This window comes from Polistes dominula, unplaced genomic scaffold, assembly GCF_049000335.1.
Source record: "Polistes dominula isolate Pdom_NZ unplaced genomic scaffold, Pdom_raw_medaka contig_77, whole genome shotgun sequence".
In the NCBI taxonomy this organism is placed as follows: Eukaryota; Metazoa; Arthropoda; class Insecta; order Hymenoptera; family Vespidae; genus Polistes; species Polistes dominula.
The window spans coordinates 935,001-957,101 of record NW_028301152.1 but is presented as its reverse complement, the minus strand read 5'-3'; the positions used below and the strand labels follow the sequence as shown (position 1 = coordinate 957,101).

Below are 22,101 nucleotides of genomic sequence, written 5' to 3'. Positions count from 1 at the left end.
TTAACGGTGTAAACAAAGCGTGTCGTGTTGTAATCATTACACACACACACACACACATACACACACATACACGCACTCATACTTATACGTAAATCAAATCAATACGTATTTCATTATAACAGCATACTCGCACTTGTACGCGCGCGCACATCAGAAAAAAGAATGAGTATGAGAGAGAGTGTGTGTGTGAGAGAGAGAGAGAGAGAGAGAGAGAGAGTAGGTGGACTTTGAAAAAAAGAAGAAAAAAAAAAGAAGGAAAACCGAGACACGATGAACGTGACAGGTCTCTTTAATTAAACTGCCTACCTTGTGAAATGTGTATACGACTCAAAGAATATCGATTTATTGGATGAGGGAGAAAGAGAGAGAGAGAAAGAGAAAAAAAGAGTAAGAGAGTGGGAGAGAGAGTGAGAGAGAAAGAGAGAGAGAGAGAGACTATAGCATTTATTAAACAAGGCCATTGACGAGGCCGATGGTCGGTTGGCTAGTTTCGTAAAGCTGAAGATTTTAATCGGTTGGATAAGGGCAGAAACGAGATTGGTTACATACATACATATATATACACATAAAAACATACATATATACATATATATATCGATCTTTTTTATTAACCCATATAAACCCTGGTGATAGAAATATATAGAAATTAATATACATGCGTTTAAGAGATCAACAATTTTGTGATAAGGAAATTATCATGTAACATTTCGTGTTTGTTTTTATATAAGGTCCAGTCATAAATAACTTTTGGTTTTTATGAGACTGATAAGTGCAAGACACCTTTCATGGAGTTTTTTTTTGTTTTCACTTCAAAAAGTTGACAGAAGACTAACTGAATTCTCATCTATACAGTGATATCGAAAATCCGTTTGTTTCGGTGACTTATAGTAGGTAAATACGAAAAATAGATTCTACATAGCCGCATTGGAAATTACTTATGAATCGACTTAATAATATTTCGAAATTTGATATAAATTTGTTAAATAAAACGATAGGGTATGACTTGTTATCATTATCATAATTTTTTTATCACATTTTATTATTATTACTACATATATTATATAACATATTTTATTATTCATAACTTTTTATCATATTTCATTATTATTATTATTATTATTATATATAAATTATATCCTAAAGAATTTATCGATCATAATATAAAATAATTCGAATGAATGAGGAAAAAATTGACCCATCCCATTTTTTTTTTATGATTATCACATAAACATTATTACAACGTGTATGGACAAAATAATATGAGATAAATATAACGTCATCGTATTATTGACAAATCCATAAAGAGAATGAGAAAGTGCATCATAGATAGAATGTGCAAAAATAACAAATAGAAAGAGAACAAAATATCAAGAAATATAAAAATAAAAATACAAATAGAAAGAAATTTCACTTGTTAGTGATTTACGATGCCATAGAATCAATGTTCTCCGTCGAATATAAAAGATAGAAAGAGAGTGAAAGAGTGAGTAAGAGAGTATCGGGGGTTTGGAGTTAAGGGGGAGGGGGGATCAAGCGTACTAACATGAGAGGGAAAGAGAAATAGAGAGAGAAAGAGAGAGAGAAAGAGAGAGAGAGAGAGAGAGAGAGAAAGATAGAAGTGAAGTGAAGATCGATAACCCGACGATTCGTAAATTTTCTCAGAGCATAAAGAATTTTCTCTCTCTTTCTATCTCTCTCTCTCTCTCTCTCTCTAGAGTTGGGTGACATGGTAGAAGAAGAAAATATCGAAAAGAAAAATTTACGAGCTTGCGAATGGTGGGACGTTTACGTAGAAACCGAAGATGTATGAACGTTGGAAAAGTAGCTGTAGTCTACGTCTTACAGTCTAGTCCGATTTACAATGAATGAGTGAGTGAGTCAGTGAGTGAGTGTAAGAGAGAAAGAGAGAGAGAGAGAGACTTAAAAGGCTAGTTCTCTCATCTCTTTGCTAAGGGGTTGCTTTTTTAGGGCGCGGTTCATCAACGTACACCCTTCTCGTCCGTAAGTCATAGAAAAGTTTTTTTTTTTTTTTTTTTTTCTATGTTAACTCTAAACTTCCTCCTTTGGATGTAATATTGAAATATTAAAAGATAAAATGATATTTTACTTGCAAAGTTTGTATATAAAACAATATAAACAAATGTAACAATTTATAAACTTGAAAATATACATAAATATTCTTATACAAAGCTACGTAATAATAACTAACGTACACATATACATATATCACACAAATATCTATTTACGTATCCACGTACATGTCGCGTTCATGAGACGAATAATAGAGAATGCATTTTTCGTATATAGATTGCCTAGGGTCGAGACGAGAGGATAAAGGTACTCGACAAGGCGTAGGGGAGAGGGGAGGGGGTGGGGGTGTGGGATTGGTTGCGTTCATGTTCTCTTTCAACCCTCGTATACTAACCTCTAACCCCCACCCCCATCCTCCCCATTACCAACGACTACTCCTCACTAACACATCACCATCATTCTCGTTCGTGTGTATTTTTCTATTTCTTTTTCTGCCTTTCTTTCATTCTCTGTCTCTCACACATTTACACACACACACACACACACACACATTATTTATTTCACCACACCATTGAAGCTGGAACTGCCGAAAGACTCGGATTTGTTATTCGCTGAGGGTTCAAACTACCCCAGTCTATCCAGTCTCCGCTTTTATACCAGAAACGCCGACAGGGTTGTTTCTCTGGCAAACAGAAACACGACGACGAGGGAAGGGGTGAGTTGAGTAAAGGGAAGTGGTGGGGTGGGGTTGAGTAGGAGAGTGGAGGGTTTAGGGATTCAAGGAGGAATAGATCGAGCACCGGATAATAAACCAGTCGGAGTCGATTCTGAATAATGTTGGGTAGAATTTTATTCTTTTTTTTTAAAAAGTGTGTTCGCGAAATATCACCAAATTGTATCACAAATGTCTTCTTTAGCGATACGTAATCTTCATTTGATAACATTATTATCTTTTAAACGTTCACAAACATTATTCTAATTCGTAGTGATTATTACATCGACATTATACTATAACAGGGGTCGGCAACCTGCGGCTCGCGAGCCACATGCGGCTCTTTCAATGTGAAGCTGCGGCTCGCGAGCCACATGCGGCTCTTTCGATGTGAAACTGCGGCTCTTTAGTTAAAAGAGTTTAGTAAAAAAAAGAAAAAAAAAATACATTAACGAGGATTAGGCAGCGATGAATAAATAGATGTTTTTTTTTTATTGTTGGTAAGAAAAAATTTGGTGGCTTTTTAAAAACTTGGAAATTTTGTAAATTGTAATTTTTGGCTCTTCCAATTCAAAAGCTTGCCGACCCCTGTACTTATAACTATAATTAATAATTATTAAACGTTTCCTATTGAATATATAAGAACAATAAATTCAATTTAATAAGAAAAAAAGTGAAATATATACAATTTAATAATTAAATAAATGTATCAAGTTTTCAAATATTACCTTGATAAAATTCTGATAAGTGTAGGAAAAAGAATTGAGAATTTTGTTTTTGTTTTGTTTAAACGACAATCACTGAATTCACAAATAAAAAAAAAAAAAATAAATATACGGTAAAATACAGAGATCAAACGACAAAAAAAAAAACATTTATCTCGTAACGCATCATTTATACGAAAGTTATACATACACGATGCATCACCGTAGTTTTAATATTTTTCAATATATTTTTTTTTATATAGATATTAAAAATATGTGTGTGTGTGTGTGTGTGTGTGTATGAATTGACATGGAATGTAAAATAAAATAAAATATTACACGAAATATTTCATCGAAAAGTTTAACATAAAATAATGAAATTGTACGTGATATCGAATAAAAGTACGAAACTTATACATACGCATAGTCTTTTTAAAATAAATATTTGTTAATATTGAAAATGACGTTGGGTATTTATTTTATTCTTTGTTTCATTTCTCTTTTATTATTATTATTATTATTATTATTATAATTATTATTATTATTATTATTATTATTACTATTTTTATGTTTGATTTTATTTATTCAAAAAAATATGCACCAACGTGTTTTCTCATAACAGAAAAAGCAAATAACTATTGTATTCTTCGTTAACAAAGATATTCGTGATTATTATTATTTTTATTTTTTTATTTTTTTTAATGAAAAATAATATTAAACAATAGTATTAATCATAAATTCAATATACTACTGTTAAAATCATCGAATTATTTCTATTAACCAGTTAAGAGACTGTGGAATTTAGTTTCAAAAGATCACCATCACCACAGGGTGTGGAATTAAAAACAAGTAATGACAAATATATATATATATATATAGGTTCAAAAAGGTAAAAGCAACTTTGCACATAAACACATACACATAAACACAATACACATGTTTCAATTTTATAGTTACAACTGACTTGAAATCAATGACGATAAATACTATCGATAATATTGACACGTTTTCTTTCTTTTATTTTACCCCCACTCTCCCCATCCCCAACATCTTCTTCTATCCACGAATCAACATCTACCTGACACACATTCGTTTTCTTTCTGTTTCTGTTTCGATTTCTCATTTTTTTTTTGTTTTCTTTCTTAACACTCACAGTAAAATCAGAAACATCGAATTATAGAAAAAACGATTAAACTATGAGAACGATGATTCGAAAAGGAGTGGGGATGGGGATGGGGATGGGGATGGAGATGGGGACGAGGATGGGGGGTTAAAGGAGGTTGGTTTCCCATGATCGTTTTAGCATGAAACACACTAACGTCATAACAACGTGACGGTTGTCGAGCACACATTAATATTACCCGATTAATCGAGCTTCGTTTAATGCATACATGCTTGCCGATCATATTATACTAATCGTCCCGAATATTCAACTAACCGGTAAGAAATGATTTCTCTAACCAATCACGTTGTTAGCTACACGCGTTTACTTGTTTAGTTTGATTTATTACTGGTTTCGATTTAATACTTTGTACTTAGAATTATAATATTCGATTATAATGTGTTGTTGTTGTTGTTAGATTAAACATGAATAATATATGTTTGGTTTTTTTTTTTTTAACTCACTTTTTTCTTCTTCCATTTTTAATTTATTTAGGCAAAAGTTTTGTTTTAGTAAAAAAAAAAAAAAAAAAAAAAAGTTTAATGTAAATGGTATAACTTCGTGAGTTAAGAAAATTAATGAGAAGAATAAATAATTCGTGAAATATTAAAAATATGCATTTAAATAAAATAAATTTGACTAAATAATAAAAAGATTATTTTTATGTTGGGGGGGAGGAGCGGGGGGGGGGGGGAGGAGGGAAATTTCAATTCACCTATTATATGTATATAACTGAATTTGACTTTTTTCTTTTTTGTTTTAATGTAACCAATTGGTTATTCTGAACGATGTTAGAATTTGTATAAATCGATTATGATGTTATATTTATGAACGTGATATATATATATATATATATATATATATATATATATATATATATAATAATACTTAAGATATTAGTGTTCTATATGTATAAAAGGTACTTCACAGTGACTGTTATTTTTCAATGTAAATTTGTGAAAAGATATTCTTAGGAAAAGAGATCTTATTCGGGTAAAAGAAAGTTTGGCTATTCGTCAAGTAACTACTCAGGTTACATAGTTACATACATGCATGTAAGATTCATAGTAATCATTTAACGTGAATTTATGTAATACTACTAAAAACTTTTATTTGATCACATTTACCAAGTTACACACACACACACATACACATATATATATATAATGTAAGTGTATATTTTTTTATATTATATTGCTACTAATAATACATATACAGTTTCATTTAAATTGATCCATTTAAATATCTTTGAAATTGTTGAAATTAAAATAAAAAATGTGTTAGATTTTTATATATATATATATATATATAAAATAATTTTGTGAATCCTTCCTATATAACAATAGTTAATATTAAAAAATAATAATCAATGTTTAAATATATCCCTTATTGTAAATAATAATTGTTAATAATTAAAAGGTAATATTTAATTTAAAAATAAAAAAAATACGAGCATATTATATACTTTTATAATTATAATATATAACATTATAATTCTTTGGGGATACTTAATAATTATATTAAAAATACAATAATATTCGTAATGAAAAGCTAAACGAACAAATGGAAAGATAGAAAATAGAAATAAGATAATGTAAACGAGATAGGTCGTTCGTTCGAGACTAAGATGGTGATTTAGATTAAGATTCAAGATAACTTAACGAATTTACTTCTCTTAAAATTACGACATGCAAACCGATGATAATAATAATAACAATCATAATAATAATAATAATAATAATAATAATAATAATAATAATAATGATGCCTGCTGTTGCTACTGTTGCTATTGGTAACTAACTGAGTCTAAAGAAATATAAAAAAAAAAAAAAAAAAAAAACGAAGAAGGACAGAAAGTAAAAAAGAATTCAGTTTGCAGGGATGACGATGATGATGATGATGATGATGATGATGATAGGACAAGGTTAAAAGCAAGTAAGCAAGTAAGCAAGTAAGCAAGCAAGCAGGTAAGCAAGTAATCCAAGAAAGGAAGGAAGGAAGGAAGGATAGATGAAGAGAGAGAGAGAGAGATAACGAGAGAAAGAGGGTTGAAATTCATTTCCCTAATGGAGAAAGGAATATCGTAGCTTCTAACGACGCCCGCTAGCTAAACAACCCTCGTCCACTTCTACAAACTTATTCTCGACCCTCTGTCAACCACCCCCACATCCCTTCATTCCCTTCGCAGTAACTAAGACCCATACTGCTGACTACCTTGCATCTACTTTCAAATCTTCCTTTTAACTTCTTCCCTCTCCCTCTCTCTCTCTCTCTCTCTCTCCCTCTTTTTCTCTCTCTTCTATCCCTTCTTAACCTCCAACTCAGACCCTTTCTGGTCTTTCAAAAATATTCGAATGGCCACCACCAAGCTTAGGCAGCATGCTACCTCGTTAAAATTTATGGAATTCATTGGGAATTCAGGAGAACGTAACCCAGACGTAAACGGAATTCTTTTCAATACCCAACCACCCACCCTTCTCTCTCTCTCTCTCTCTTACTTTTCTTAAGTCAGTATAAACTGTCCTGCAGAGAATCCTGGTATATATATACACACATGTGTATAGTTACGTACGTGGATTTACGCGATAGGAATGCTGACGTTGTTGATCGGATTTAAAGAAAGAAAATAAGAGACAATAGAAAGAGACACAGACAAAAACAGAGACAGAGAGAGAGAGAGAGAGGAGTAAAGGATAGGGATTGGATATAAAGGGAAGAGGGAAGGTTGAGGAACGTATCTAAGGAAAAGCTCTACGATCCGGGAATTTAAAGCTTTGTTTGGGGCTTGTCTTTTCTCTGGACCCATGCTCACGTCTTGAATTAGAACGAACAAATGGTGAAAACGGTTCCTCCCTGTATTGTACGAATTCCAATTGGAATTCGTACGAAAAAGAAATCCAATAACGAGTTCAGAAAAGTGTGCAAATTTTTCTCAACTTTCTCTCTCTTTCTCTCTCTCTCTCTTTCTTTCATTTTATTATATACTTCTATCATTCTTTCTCACTCATTCACACACTCGTTAACTCTCTTTCACGTTTGTTTTTTCTTTTTAAATTCTTCAATTCCTTCAAAAAAAAAAGAAAAAAAAAAAACTGCAACCCTTAGCTTTTTATCACCATAAGTAAACGAATTGTTGTTTACATTTGTTATAATTTATTTTTTTTTGACACTGTATATATATATATATGTAAAATATTGATCATTTATTATATACATAACAAACTTCAAGAAGATTTAAATGTAACCTAATCGAAACAAATGTATGAACAACCTAAATTACAATGCAATTGAATTGAAAAGTTAAACAATTTGATAATAATAAAATAAAAAAATGAATCGACAAATATAAAATATTAAAAAAAAATTCGTTTTGATTTATATGAAATAAAAAATGTACGGATCAAAGGTCACGAATAATCACGAAAAAATGGATGATATTTATTACGACGCAATGAATATTTCCCAAGATGAATTATGTTCGCAAACGTATTATTATAATCGGTAAGGTGATGATTATTTTATTTCAAAATAATTATATATTTCTTTTATGAAAAATCGTAAAAAAAGAAAAAAAAGAAAAACAAAAATAAAAATATTATAACATGTCAGAAAAAGTAATGGAAAGGGAAGAAAGAATTATGAAAATGATTATCAGGAAAATATCGACGAGTTTAATTTTTGCACTTGTTCTCGAGACAAAAAGTTGCACGAAGTAAAACCATTTAAAAGAAAAGATCTCAAAGCATCGTCTACCATGAAAAACACATCGTAAGATATTACAAAATCTAATTAAAAAAAAAAAAAAATCTAACATTGGGTATATTTGATATTTCAATTTGAAAAATAATATTTTATAATTCATGTTAAATATATAATTAAAATTTAATAATATTATTTGTCGGTATATTTTTCATAATAATTTTGTTATTCACCAATTAAAAATTTGTTTTTTTAAATTATTCCTTAAATATAATAAATATAATACATATTTATATATATATATATAAATTGCATATATATTTAATTATTAAATTATATAAAACATAATTTAATTATATATTTGTATATTTAATTATTATAAATTATATAAAATATAATATATTTAATTATATTTTAATTTATATATTTAATTATACAACCTTCTTATATATATTAAAAAGAAAAATAATATTTTAATGTTTGTTTTAAATTAGCATGTAAATGATTTATTACATCTCATAAACTATAATTAAATGGAATACAAAATTGTTATCATTTGTAACAACGATATTTCAAATATACCCAATATATATAATAGATGAAACATTTTAATTATGAAAAAATATATTTTTTTGTTTTTTTCCATTACTAATATTAATATAACAAATAATATTATTAGAGAGATAAATATGAACGATTCGAGAATAAATGATAATACGTTAATAACCACCAATAATAAAATATATCAAAGTAAAGAAAAATGCATTGATCCAAATTGTTCAATTATTTATTACAACAAAATTGATAATTACGATCGTACAGATGACGATTTTCATAGTCCATTGAAATCAACGGATAATCAGGTTTCATTTATTATTTAATTATCACATTTCTTTTCGAATATAAAAAAAATAAATACAATCTCTCAAATTCGTATTTTTGTTGTTGTTGTCTCTCTTTTTAATCTAATTTCAAATTACATTTTACAGAATAATATGAATTGGATGGAAAGTGATTTGAATATTTACACGTTTCCCATTAAAGAAAAACGTACGTTATTGTTATTTATATCCTATAGTAGTATTTTTCAAAGTTTAATCGTCCATTTATAAGCACACACATTTTCACGTTGTGTAATACGGAATATATATTCCATGGTTATAAAGCATGAAACGTTCCGTTGCGTGTAATAAAACGCAACTTCCTTTTGAGAGTGCATACGACGACCCCCTTTCCTCCTCCCTCATCCCAACCTCCTCCTCCTCATACTCCTCCTCCTCCTCTTCCTCGTTCTTCTCCATACCACTTCTATCTCGAGTTCTTTCGCAAAATGAAATATTTCTCTCGGGAGAAAAGTAAATAACGCTTGCCTGGTCCATTCACGATGATTTTCAACCAAAAAAAAGAAATAAAGAAGAGAGAGAAAGAGAGAGAGAGAGTAACAAGTCATTAAAAAATATTTTTCATTTTAGTAAATATTTTTTCTTCAACTTCTACTCGTTCTTCCTTTATTTCTTGCTTGTTTTATAAATATAACATTGAAAATGAATGAAATTAAAATTAATGAACATATATTATTGTTACATGTATTATTTCAAAAGTTAAATGTAGCATTACCACCGCGTGTAATTGCGAATTGGATGAAAGTGAGAGTAAATTAAAAGAACATTTTTTAACGGATATACCATCTATACCATCATCATGTTGTAATTTAACCGATCTCGTGGAAAAAAACCGGAACCAGAATTACTAGCAACGGTATTATTAATGTCAGAAAATGAAGATTTAAGAAAAGCTAAACCTGACGACATTTTTGATAAATTATTTTCAAAGTCTATGAATTATCAATCATTCGGTGAGTTGTTTTAATTATTTAATAAGGTTTTAATAGAAAAAAAAAGACAAGATTATTGTTAAGTAAAAATGAAAAAAAAATATATATTAATACGATAGCAACAGATCAAAACGAAACGGTGATTACAAATGATAATATAAAGAAGAACATAATTGATAAAAATAACAATTCTGATTTGGGAAATATTCAAATTGTAGAAACTACGAAAGAAAGTCAACAAAATTCTGGGTAAACATTATTTTTATATAACAAATAAATATTATTAATTAAATCTTTGAAATTTTATCTAATATATATTATCGTATTTGATTTTATTTTATTTTATTTATATATATTTATTTATTATATTTTATTATTAGGTATTATATTTATATATATATATACATTTATAAATTATAATAAATAATAATAAAAATATAAATATAATAAAAAATAATATTATAAAATATTATATAATATATTATATAAAAAATATATTATAATTATATAAAATATAATTATAATAAAAAATAATATTATATTATATATATATATATATATATATATATATATATCTTTGATATTAATAATATTATAAAAAGCACTTTATATATTTTCATACCTATAAATATGATGCATTAATTATAACATCTTTCTTAAATAATAAAAATAAAAATATAATGCTAATATATATATATATATAATACAAATAATATAAATATTTATTATAGATCAAAGAAACCTTTTACAACATTGAATGATAATACTCAAGAAAAGTGGATGAAAAATGACGATATGATAGAATATATGATAAAAGAAGAAGTAACACCAGCTTATAAGAATTACGTTCGATTGAATGGTTCTGTAAAACCATCTTGGTTTCCTGGTTATGCTCTGATCTCACCCCTTATACCGGACTGCATCAGGATAACCTCTGACCCCGATGAACCTTTGCTAGAGGCTTGGAGCCTTTTGTCGAACTCGACACTTTGACGAGTGTGTTCGTTCATTCGTTCGTTCCAAGTCGTTCTTGAATACGACTTGATCCACTTTCCAAAACTTTTCGATTCTCCCACTCCCAAACCATTATTACCCTCCCTCCCTCCCTCCCTCCTCTTTCTCCCGTGCCCACCCCCACACACACACTCCCATTCTCCTCCCCTTTCTTTCTTTTTCTCACACGATCACTTTTCTCTACTTTGTGTTTGTGAATGTTTTCTTTTCAATTCTTTGGAAATAGGAAAGAATGAAACGATGATGAATCGTGAATTTTTTTCGTACCAACCATAAAAATGTAATATTTAAACTGAGAAAAGTGAGAAAAGGGGTTTTTTTTTAGGGGGGGGGGGAGGGAGGGAGGGTTTCTTTTAATATTGTTATAGAAAAAATGATTTTCTATTTCGTTGTCTTTTTTTTTATATATATTTTTTCACAAATGTTACAATCCAACACCCATCCTCTCTCTCTCTCTCCCTCTCTGTCTCTTTCTCTCTCTTTCTCCATTTTCTCTTTTATTCTCTTCATTCGTTCTCATACTTGTCTCGTATATTGGATAACATGTTATATATCGATATATGTGTTTACATTCTATTAATACCAGTAAACGATTTCATGAGAATGTCTGCTGTTCCATACACATACATATACATATATATATATATATATATATATATAAGATATTTTTGTAATCGAAAAACACATTTTTATCGATATTTCAAAGTTCATACCTGCATGCCTGACTGCATACTTGCATGCCTACGCCTCTGTATATTTTATTTTATTTTATTTTATTTTTATTTTTTTTTTTTTTGGTACATTTTTTATCAATAAAAAAGAACGGAAAAATATGTCAAAAAAAAGGGAACATATTTAAAGTTAATTATCATCGTTTAACGAGTATGTTTATTCGGGAGATCGATTAATTAACTTGGTGTTGGAAAAACTTGTTTATGTATATATTTAAAGAGATCGTTTCAAAGTCACGAACACGATAGGGGGAGGAAAAAATAATTAATTAGTAATAGTAATTAAGAAATTATTTGTTATTCTATATATATATATATAAAAATAAATTTTTAAACGTTGTGATGATTAAAATAAAAATGAAGTTTTATTTTATTGGATTGATTGATTATAAACAAATTATGGAATTTTTATTTATTTTTTTAAGAATTAAGTTCATATGTTTAATTAAATAATTAAATAACGATATAAATAACATAGAAATTTGTATTATTTTATATTGAAATTAAACGATTATTATAAAACAATATTATAATATTGATCGTTTATTGTTCATATATATATAAAAAAAAAAAATTAAAAATTAATTCAACATTTATTCATCAACCTAAATATTTTATATTTCATATATATATATATTTATTTATTATATTTGTATGTATACATATATGCCTATATACTTATACATTTCTTTTTTGTTTTGTTTCAGGTGAGTGAGAAAATAAATCGGTGATAAGAAAATTAAACAAACGTCATTTCGTAAGTAACTTGTGAACAATATTTTTCTCAGAAATATATATACATATAATTTTCATATTAATTTACATAAAATAAACTGGTCTTATCTTGAACTAGCTAAAATTATTAATAAATTCAAGTAAAATTATGAGAATGGATAAAATATCAATTTTACAAAACACTTTTCAACCCTCAATTTATCTGCTACAAATTGGCTAATCACAAATTTACTTTTAAATTAGTAGAAGTTAATTGAATTAGAATAATAATCAATCGAGTTTATTGATTAATTAATTAAACAAGTTAAAAATATGTTAGTTTTGTTTTTCAGTCTTAACCATTTAATTAATAATTGTTTTCAAGGCTGATTTTTTTATAAGAAAATAAAAAATACTTCAAAATAATGAAATAATATTTTACATTTTTCTATTAACATTTGAATAAAATATTTCTACGAGATGATTCGTTAAAAGATTAGACAAATAGATTTATAGAACTTGAAAGTAACTATCATTTATTTTAATCAATTAATTGGGTAAACTTTAGGGTGAAAATTTTAACTCTTGATTAAATAGAAAACTATGTTCTTTCATTGTTTTTTTTTTTTTTTTTTTTTTTTTTTTTAAATAATAATTCCAAAATTCTTGCTAATTTCGTTTGAGTTAGTAACATTTTAAAATGCTGCGTGTTAATCTGAAAAAGTAAATTTGTATATTTTTCCTTCTCTTATTTTCATCACCATCAACCTTTTGAAATAATTTGTCATACAAAGATTTATCGGTTTATCTCATAAGTAATGTCAAAAGTTTTAATAAAGGTTGCTTGTGTTACTCTTAAAGGTCCCTAGGTAATATTGAAAATTAATTATTCTTTTTCCGAGACATTTTGAGACTAATTTTCTTTTTTTTTTCTTTTTCCAGTTCGTAAAAAGATTGTAAAAAAGTTTCTCTAGGCGTGTAGTTGAAAATTTTTCTTTTTTTTTTTCTTTTTTTTCTCTTATGCAAAAAGTAAAGCATTACCCTAAAAAGTCACGGAAAAAAGGGTGAGGGTGGGGGGGAGGGGCGGTGTGGTGGTGATTAATTTTAAAAATCATCCACAGAGAGACTTTTGGATTATCCCGTATTAAAAATTCTCTTATTAATCATCGGCAAACTAAATTTTTCTGTTTTTTTTTTTTTTTTTGAAACGAAAGTAACATTTATTAAAAAAAGAACAAAAGAACAAAAAAATAATCTCGAAAAAGATTAATTGATTTTTATAATTGTCTAGGGACTTTTAGCTTATCCTGGATTAAAAATATTGTGTCATTGGTTATCGACTAACACCATATTTTATAAAATAAATGAAATATTAACAACAACAACAACAACAACAACAACAACAAAAGAAAAATACATTCACTTAATTATGTGCATCAAATAAGATGCTCAATCGTTGTTAGAATTTTTAATGAAAAATTGGAGATAAATAAAATCCTAAAAAGAAAGAAAAATCAGATCAAAGATTTGTTTCTTTTTTTTCTTCTTAAATGAAAATAATCTCGCGGACAAGAACCAAAAAAAAAAACACACACACACACACATCGTTTTGCGACGAACGAACCACCCACCACCTTCTTCGTCATTAATTTTTCGTGATTAGTATAGAAAAAGCCTGCGAATGATGGTGAAATTCGAATGTCAATTGACGATCAAATTTCTCAACAATTTTCTGCACCCTTATCTCTTCATCGATCGCGTAAATTAATTCCTTCTTGTCTATCCAATTGGTGGGCCAATAGAGAGAGAGAGAGAGAGAGTCCCCCCATCCCCTCTCCTCCCCCTCTAGCTTGAATTAGACAGCCACCCCTGGCATATTCTGTCTATATATATATATATATATATATATATATATATATTGGATAAGAGAACTTAAACGACGTGCTCGATGTCAGAAACACCAATTTGCTCTCTCGAACACAAAACAAGTGTAGAACGAATTTATTTTGTGTAACACACAAATTTAATCGTATTCTTAATTTTCTTATCTTTTCTCTTTCCCCCCCCCCCCTATTTTTTATTTCAATAGTAATTCATAAACATAATTATCGTAGTAATTCAAAAACATTGCATTAATCCTGAATAGCAACACGTCATCTGTTCAACGTTCATTTCATTTCCATCTAATTTAATTCTTGAAATTTTTACGACTAGTTGGATATTGTGGGGGGAAGGGAAGGGAAGGAGAAGGAAGGAAGGAAGGAAGGAAGGGGGGGTTAAAAAGTAGAAGAAGAAGGTAAAAAAAAACAAAAAGAAAAAAAAATGGATGAAAAAAAGGTAGACATAACACGTTTGGTGGTAGAAACAGCAACGGATAGGAGGACTTGTCGTGTTCGGTTGGTAGGTGGAAAACGCTTAGCACGATATTGATCGACCTCCTCTGCTTTTCTCCCACCTCCTCCTCCTCCTCCTCCTCCTCCTCCTCCTACCCTTCTCCTCCTGCCCCCCCCTCTTCTTCTTCTTCCTCTACCTCGTCATTCATCTCTTCCATCCCCTTTTTTTTCCTTTTTTTTTCTACTTTTTCTTTTCCACACATCAAACCAATGAGTTTTTCGTGCCACGTTTCCGAATGCACCGATGTATTTTCCATTGGCCCGATACTTTTACGTTTGTATGCATGTATGCATGTTTGTGTGGGATGTAGGTATGTGTGGGTAGATGCGTGGGATCATATCCGAACATTTTTAACACACACACATATATATATATATATGGTGCACGACCTATGAGAATTATTCTTTTATTTTATTATTGTGTTTCGTGGTATTTTTTGTTTGTTTGTTTGTTTATGTAGGTATATTGTTTTTTTTTTAATATTTTTTTTTTGTAGGAAAAAAAAAGGTGATCGTATGGTTTATTAAAATTGTCAATCTTTCAAACTTAAGTATTAATATTGTCATATTACTATATATATATATATATATATATATATATATATATAGTACTTATACAAATACTGTTGACAACATTTTTATTTACAATCATAAGTATTTCATTTTATAAATAATTACCTTATTACAAAGTTATGTAATGTATATTACTTAATTATATAAAATATATTACTTAATTATATTAGAAAATTGTTAAATATATTAGGAATTGAATATTACTTAATTAAGTTAAGAAATATATATATATATATATATATTTATATATGTATAATTAATTGTAACAAAATTTTATTTATCGTAAATAAACGTATTACATCGATAAGTAAAATATTTTTACACTAGACTAATTCAAAGATTTTTAAATGATTTAATAAAAAAAAATATTTATTTCTATAATTCATTTTCTAAATTTGTTAAGCCACTAATTATGTAAACTCTCCATTCACTGCTCATCGATCATTTTTCATTACTCACTGCTCATTGCTCATTTATTCATTCATTTATTCATTCATTCATTATATCTTTTACTCATTAGGCCACTTTGTTCATTTACTCATTCGTTTATTTACTTATTTTCACACATTTACTCATTAATTCATTTATTCATTTGCACGTTTACCAAATGTTCACTTTTCATTGCTCATTGTTCATTGTACTTTGCTCTTTGCTTAAAAAAAAAAAAAAAGTTCACTGACCAAAAAAAAAAAAATATCAGAATTCATACATTTGGCGTTTTTTTTTTTGAAACTTTTACATATTTTCTCTCGTAAAAATCTTATGAAAAAATACTAAAAGAAAAGTTTTAAATTAACATCTACGCTGCTCTAGGGTCTTGCTGCTGTATTACAGTTACGTTTCTGCAGAAAAAGCGTCAGAGAGAAAGAGAGAGAGAGAGAGAGAGAGAGAGAGAGAGAGAAAGAGTAAGAGTAAGAGAGAGAAAAGCAAAAAAAAAAATTGAAAAAAGTAAAACTAAAGGGAAAGAGTGAAAGAATGATACAACATAAGAAAAATTGAAAGAGTGAAAGAATGAGACAGATGGAAAGAGAGTGAGAGATAGATTGATAGAGAGAGAAAGAGAGAGAACGAGAGAGTGAGAGATAGATAGAGAGAGAGAGAGAAAGAGAGAGAACGAGAGAGTGAGAGAGAGAGAGAGAGTGAATTCTTGTTATCTTTCTGATATCTCAGCTTCTTCTCTCTTTCTTTTTTATTTCTCCTCCAAGATTCTCCGTACCTTTTTTCCGTAGTGACAAATAAACGCTTAAATGAAACATTACTTACGGTAAATGAAGGGCCCAATCCAGCGAAGGGGATGAGAAAATTCAACGTGATTTGTTCGGATGCGACAAAGGAAGCGGGTCAATTCAGGACAAAGGGATAGGAAACTCAATCTTTTTCTTAAAGCCGCGATCATCGGTTCGGTTTTATGTTCTTTCAAACCTTTTGAAAATAAGGGTGAGAGAAAGATAGATAGATAGATAAATAGATAGATAGATAGATAGATAGATAGATAGATATATGTACATATGTATTTTATTTCTTTCTTTTTATTTTTATTTTTTTTTTTTCGATTTACGTGTCTATCCTACGATCCTGTGATATAATCGTTTAAACAATTTGGAAATATTATTAAATATATTTATTTATTTTTTTTTTTTATTACAAGTAGAAAAAAAACAACGAATTATTGAAAGATTTTCAATTTAAAAATGGTTCAAATATATATATATATATATTTTTTTAAATAAATAATAGTATCTACACTATATAATTTAATATAAATTTATTTAATATAAATTGATTATTAAATTATTAAATATAAAAAACTATTTAGAAAATAATATTTATATATTATATATTATATAATACACATATAATAATATTATATAATATATAATATATATAAACATATTTTTTTATTTTATAATACATATATAAATATATATATATACAATAATTGTTTACAAAATTTCGTAGTTATTTATAATAAAAATCCGATTTCTTTTTTTTCTCTTTACAAACGTTATAATATATAATATTATGTAAATGTTCAATTTTTAATTATTTATTAATATTTTTTGTTTTTTTTTTTCAAATATTTTTTTGTTCCCCCTTTTTTTTTAATGCTCGTTTCTAACAAACGTTGCAAAAAGTAACTTCCTTTTTTACAATTTCATTTCTTATCGTTGCACTTTACGACATCTCATAATCAAGAGATGATGCACGACGTTTCTCGTCATTTTCATCGTATCATCATTTTGTTCCTTTTGTTCATACACCACATTACTTTCTCGTCCTTTATTCGACAGATAGGAGAAATGTGAGAAATTTCTTCTGAACTTTTTTTTTATTCGAATCACGCGAATCTTATTCTCACGGGATAAATCTTCTTCAAATCATAATTTTCTCCTTCGATAAACCGAACGATATAATCGATTTTTCTCGTATTACAGTATGCATTCGTATTCAAATGGTGTCTATTTAAAATATGTTAATAGAATTTCAAAGGGCGAAAACTCGAATAATTATCGGATTCATATGGATTTTATAAATGTTTATTTATTTTTTATTTTTTTTTTTTTAATATTTTTTTAAACATAATGTAACCAGTCCTACATTTACTTTCACATATTTTAAAACGTCATGTACTTTTGCAAAAGTTACCAAAGTTTTTTTTACGACCTAATTTGTCACAATTAATTATTACACTTGTTTGTGAAACTTTGTTCAAGATTAATTTTCTTTTCAGACTGTAATATTTTCTTTTCCTTTTTTTTTTATAGTTATAATTGTATATGTTTTCATTATATGAATTTTTATTTTAAAATGTATTTTTTTTCTTTTTTTTTTTAATTAAATATCTGTAAATTAAATTTATCGATCGTTAATGTAATTTTTGTTCGTAGTAGAAATGTAATAGTTGAATAATATCCGAACGAGATGAAACATTCTCAAATTCACTTATATTATTTTCCACGATATTTTATTATTCATTTATAATTATTTCCACTATAATTATTAAAGATGAATATACCAAATCATAAAATTAATACTAATTAAATATCATATCTTGATCGATATTCATTTATTTACATATTTCTAATATTAATTACTATGAAATATTAAATACGATTTTCGAAATAATCGATTTAATTATCGCAATATACCTATATATCTACACATATAGATATATATGATTAAATATCATTCTTTTCCGAAATATCAATAAAATCAGCCATCTCTATGATAAACCAATATATAAAGGTGTTCATATTTTTCATATACAATTTCAAAATATTTGCGAATACATTTATTATTATTATTATTAATTTGATTAAATATCTTTAATAAATATATACGTAGGTTAGAATTTAAATAGTAGCATCTATTTATTCACAACCGATACAAAATAGTAACATGTTTGCACCTGTTACTGTCCTTTAAAGTAGTCACCAGCGTTGTGTAGAACCCGTTAGCAGAGCCTGTTCTGTTGTTGATGCGAATGAAACGGTCTAACTGCCATGTCGAATCTCTGGAACAGTTCTGAAACGAATGCCACGATGGGTTCCACATAAATTGACGGAAATGCAGAAATGGATGCGTTACGACGCTACTCAGACGCACTTGGAGCGCTATGAGCGCAAATGAGAGGCTTTCTTACGCCATATCGTAACACTGGATGAGACATGGCAGTAGACTCCGCTCCTATTCGCACCATCAACAAGAACAGACTCTGCTGACGATATACTACGTCTTCCACATTGCTGGCAATGGGGTTCTACACAATGCTGGTGACTACTTTGAAGGACAGTAACAGGTGCAAACATGTAACTATTTTGTAACGATTGTGAATAAATAGTTGTCACTATTTAAGTTCCAACCTAGGTGTTATACATAGAATCAAAATTTCATCTCTATTCGCGAAATACCACTTTGATTTTTGTTCATGTGATTTATATTATTCAACGTTTATCAAATTTAAACAATATATTTACGTGTATCCGAACAAATACATTGCGTATTTCGATTGCACAAAACAAAACAAAAAACAACAAAAAAACATTCCAATAAAAAAAGATAAAAAGTACAAATAGAACATGTTAGGTTGAAAGATTGTGTCGACAAAGTTTGCAACGTTAAATCAAATCAATTTTGATGTCAAGCCCTTAACGCCATTTTGATCTACCCGATTCCAGAATTGTTTTCGTTTGAGTATACAGAGAATATACTATTGTACAAAGTTACTATGATTGAAATAGTTCTTTTGAACTATTTTATTTTGTCAATCGTGATCGTTTGACTAACCCCATCGAGAAATACAAATCTTCTTTTGTCAAAATCGTATTTGATTCAACCTGTTCTTTCATTATTTTTTGTACTTTTTAACATTCTCTCTCTCTCTCTCTCTGTCTCACGGTTTTTTGTTGGTTCTCTTTCTTCTTATCTTTCTTTCTTTTCGTCGATAGGATTACTTCCGATAGGTCGCACGCAAACTTGAAATCACACATAATACACACACAAACATATATCCATATACATAGATATATATATATAACAGGTTGGTAACGATTGTAAAAACGTTCCTCTCGTAAAGTGGATTTGCAATGGGAATGAATTTTTTATGAGTTGCAATTGGAAACCCTCTTTAAAAGAAACTAACACTAATATCGTTAACGTATACATTAATATCAATGTTGTTACTTTACCTTTCAGGTAATCGAACTGACTATGTAGTCATTCGGTTATTACGTTGATTATTCAAATACATATACATATGTATATATATACGTATATTTATTGTATATACAATGAACGAGGGAGGCAGAGGGGTTGCTTACTGCAGCCTAGAGAGATTTTCGATAATCGTAATAATAATAAAAAAAAAGTAAAAAAATTGCACAAACCTATTTGCATATTTTAACCAATTTCATTCTCTCTCTCTCTCTCTCTCTCTTTCTTTCATTCGTAAAAATTCGTAAGTAGTAGTAATGTTCGTTGGAATTTTATTGCCAATGAATATGTTTGTGTGTGTGCCATATATGTATGTGTATGTGTGCCAATCGTAGCTTGGATTTTGAGTTATTTCGTCGTTGAAAAAATGTCCATCGTGATGCATGAATTTTTTGTCAAACAACATTTTTCTTTTTTTTTTTTTTTTCTTCTTTTTCATCGTATATTCGATATTACCAATTTCTATCCTACTCTTTTTCTATTTTATATTTGAATTTTTTGTTTTTAATTTTATTTTTCCCTTTTTCTTTGTCTTGTTTTGTTTCTGTTTTTTTGAAAAATATTTTTCGTAGTATTGTTCTTTGTAAAAAAAAAAAAAAAAAAAAGGATTTTAATGATCGGTGAGAAAAAGTAACGTTTCCGTTAGATACGGTTAAATGCGTTTAAATGAAATTGCAATTTAAAATATTCCCGCGTTTAAACCTTCGATCCGTGGTTGGACGAGAAAACGACCGAATTATACGTAATGGAGATAGCAATTAATTGGAAATGGAAATAACAGAGAAAAGACAAAGGTATTTTACTAATTGAGAAGGATGAATAAAAAAGGGGAGTGCGGGGTGGGGGGAGGTTGTTTTCTCATTTTAATTGGTTACTCGATTAATAAGTAATAATTAAGATATATTATGTACATATATATGTATGTATTGTATATATACATAATTCAGTGTGATTATAATAATGAAGAGAGTGTAAAAGAATGAATTAAAACTTTTTAGGAAAGTTAACAGTAAAAGTCATCGGAGGATTTGATTTAATTTTTTTTTTTATTTATTTTTTATTTATTTTTTTTTTTTAAGAACCTTTTTTACATTATTAATTTCTTTTTTTTTTTTAATTTTAATAAAATACGTTTTTTTTTATTCTTTTTTATTTTGTCATTATTTACAAATAAATTTAGATTATAAACAATTGATTATAATTATATTAAATTATTTTTTTAATTTTTATATTTTAATTGTTTTGTGTTAATTGCGTTAAATTATTTTAACGTCACTCGCATATTAGGCCAGAAAAAAAAAACAAAAACAAAAACAAAAGTTAAAAATAATTTTCTTACATAGAAATTATGGTTTCTTTTTTTTGTTCTCTTTTCTTTTTTTCTTTTTTCTTTTTTCTTTTTTTTTTTCTTCGTACGAATCAGTTCTTCAACGAGACGAATTTTTTCGGCTCGTTTGATACATATGGCAAAGAAGAATCATAAGTTTACGTGCGATTTATTTCAAGTAGAATGCTTCTCACGTTTCTCTTTCAGGTTCTCTTTAACCCCCCCCCCTTTCCCCCTTTCTCTTCCCTCCTCCCTCCCCTCTACCCCCTTCCCCCGCCACCCTTTCACTATTTCCCGAACGTTAATGTCTACGAGACGAAGAAATTGGTGTACAATGTCGAATATATCCTGAAACGAGGGTCCCGTTGGATAAAAGGGAACGTTTAACGGCCAGTTTTTTCTCGCACCATTAAGTACATTGTTCGCGTTTGCTAGCATTACATTGTCGGGGGTGATTGCTGTTGCACAACCACCCTCATTCACCTCCCCTCCAG

At 28.3% G+C, this 22,101-nt stretch overlaps 1 protein-coding gene and 1 long non-coding RNA gene across 6 annotated transcripts in view; one reads left to right on the top strand and one right to left on the bottom strand.

Annotated features, from left to right (window-relative positions):
* LOC149030638 (uncharacterized) overlaps nucleotides 1-921 on the bottom strand; it is an 84,513-nt gene extending 83,592 nt beyond the window's left edge. Inside the window, exon 1 of the long non-coding RNA XR_016178481.1 lies at nucleotides 781-921. This is a non-coding gene — a long non-coding RNA (uncharacterized LOC149030638). The remainder of the gene's footprint in view (nucleotides 1-780) is intronic.
* Nucleotides 1-22,101, top strand: part of rho-5 (rhomboid-5) — a 228,511-nt gene that overhangs the window by 39,300 nt on the left and 167,110 nt on the right. The window lies entirely within an intron of this gene.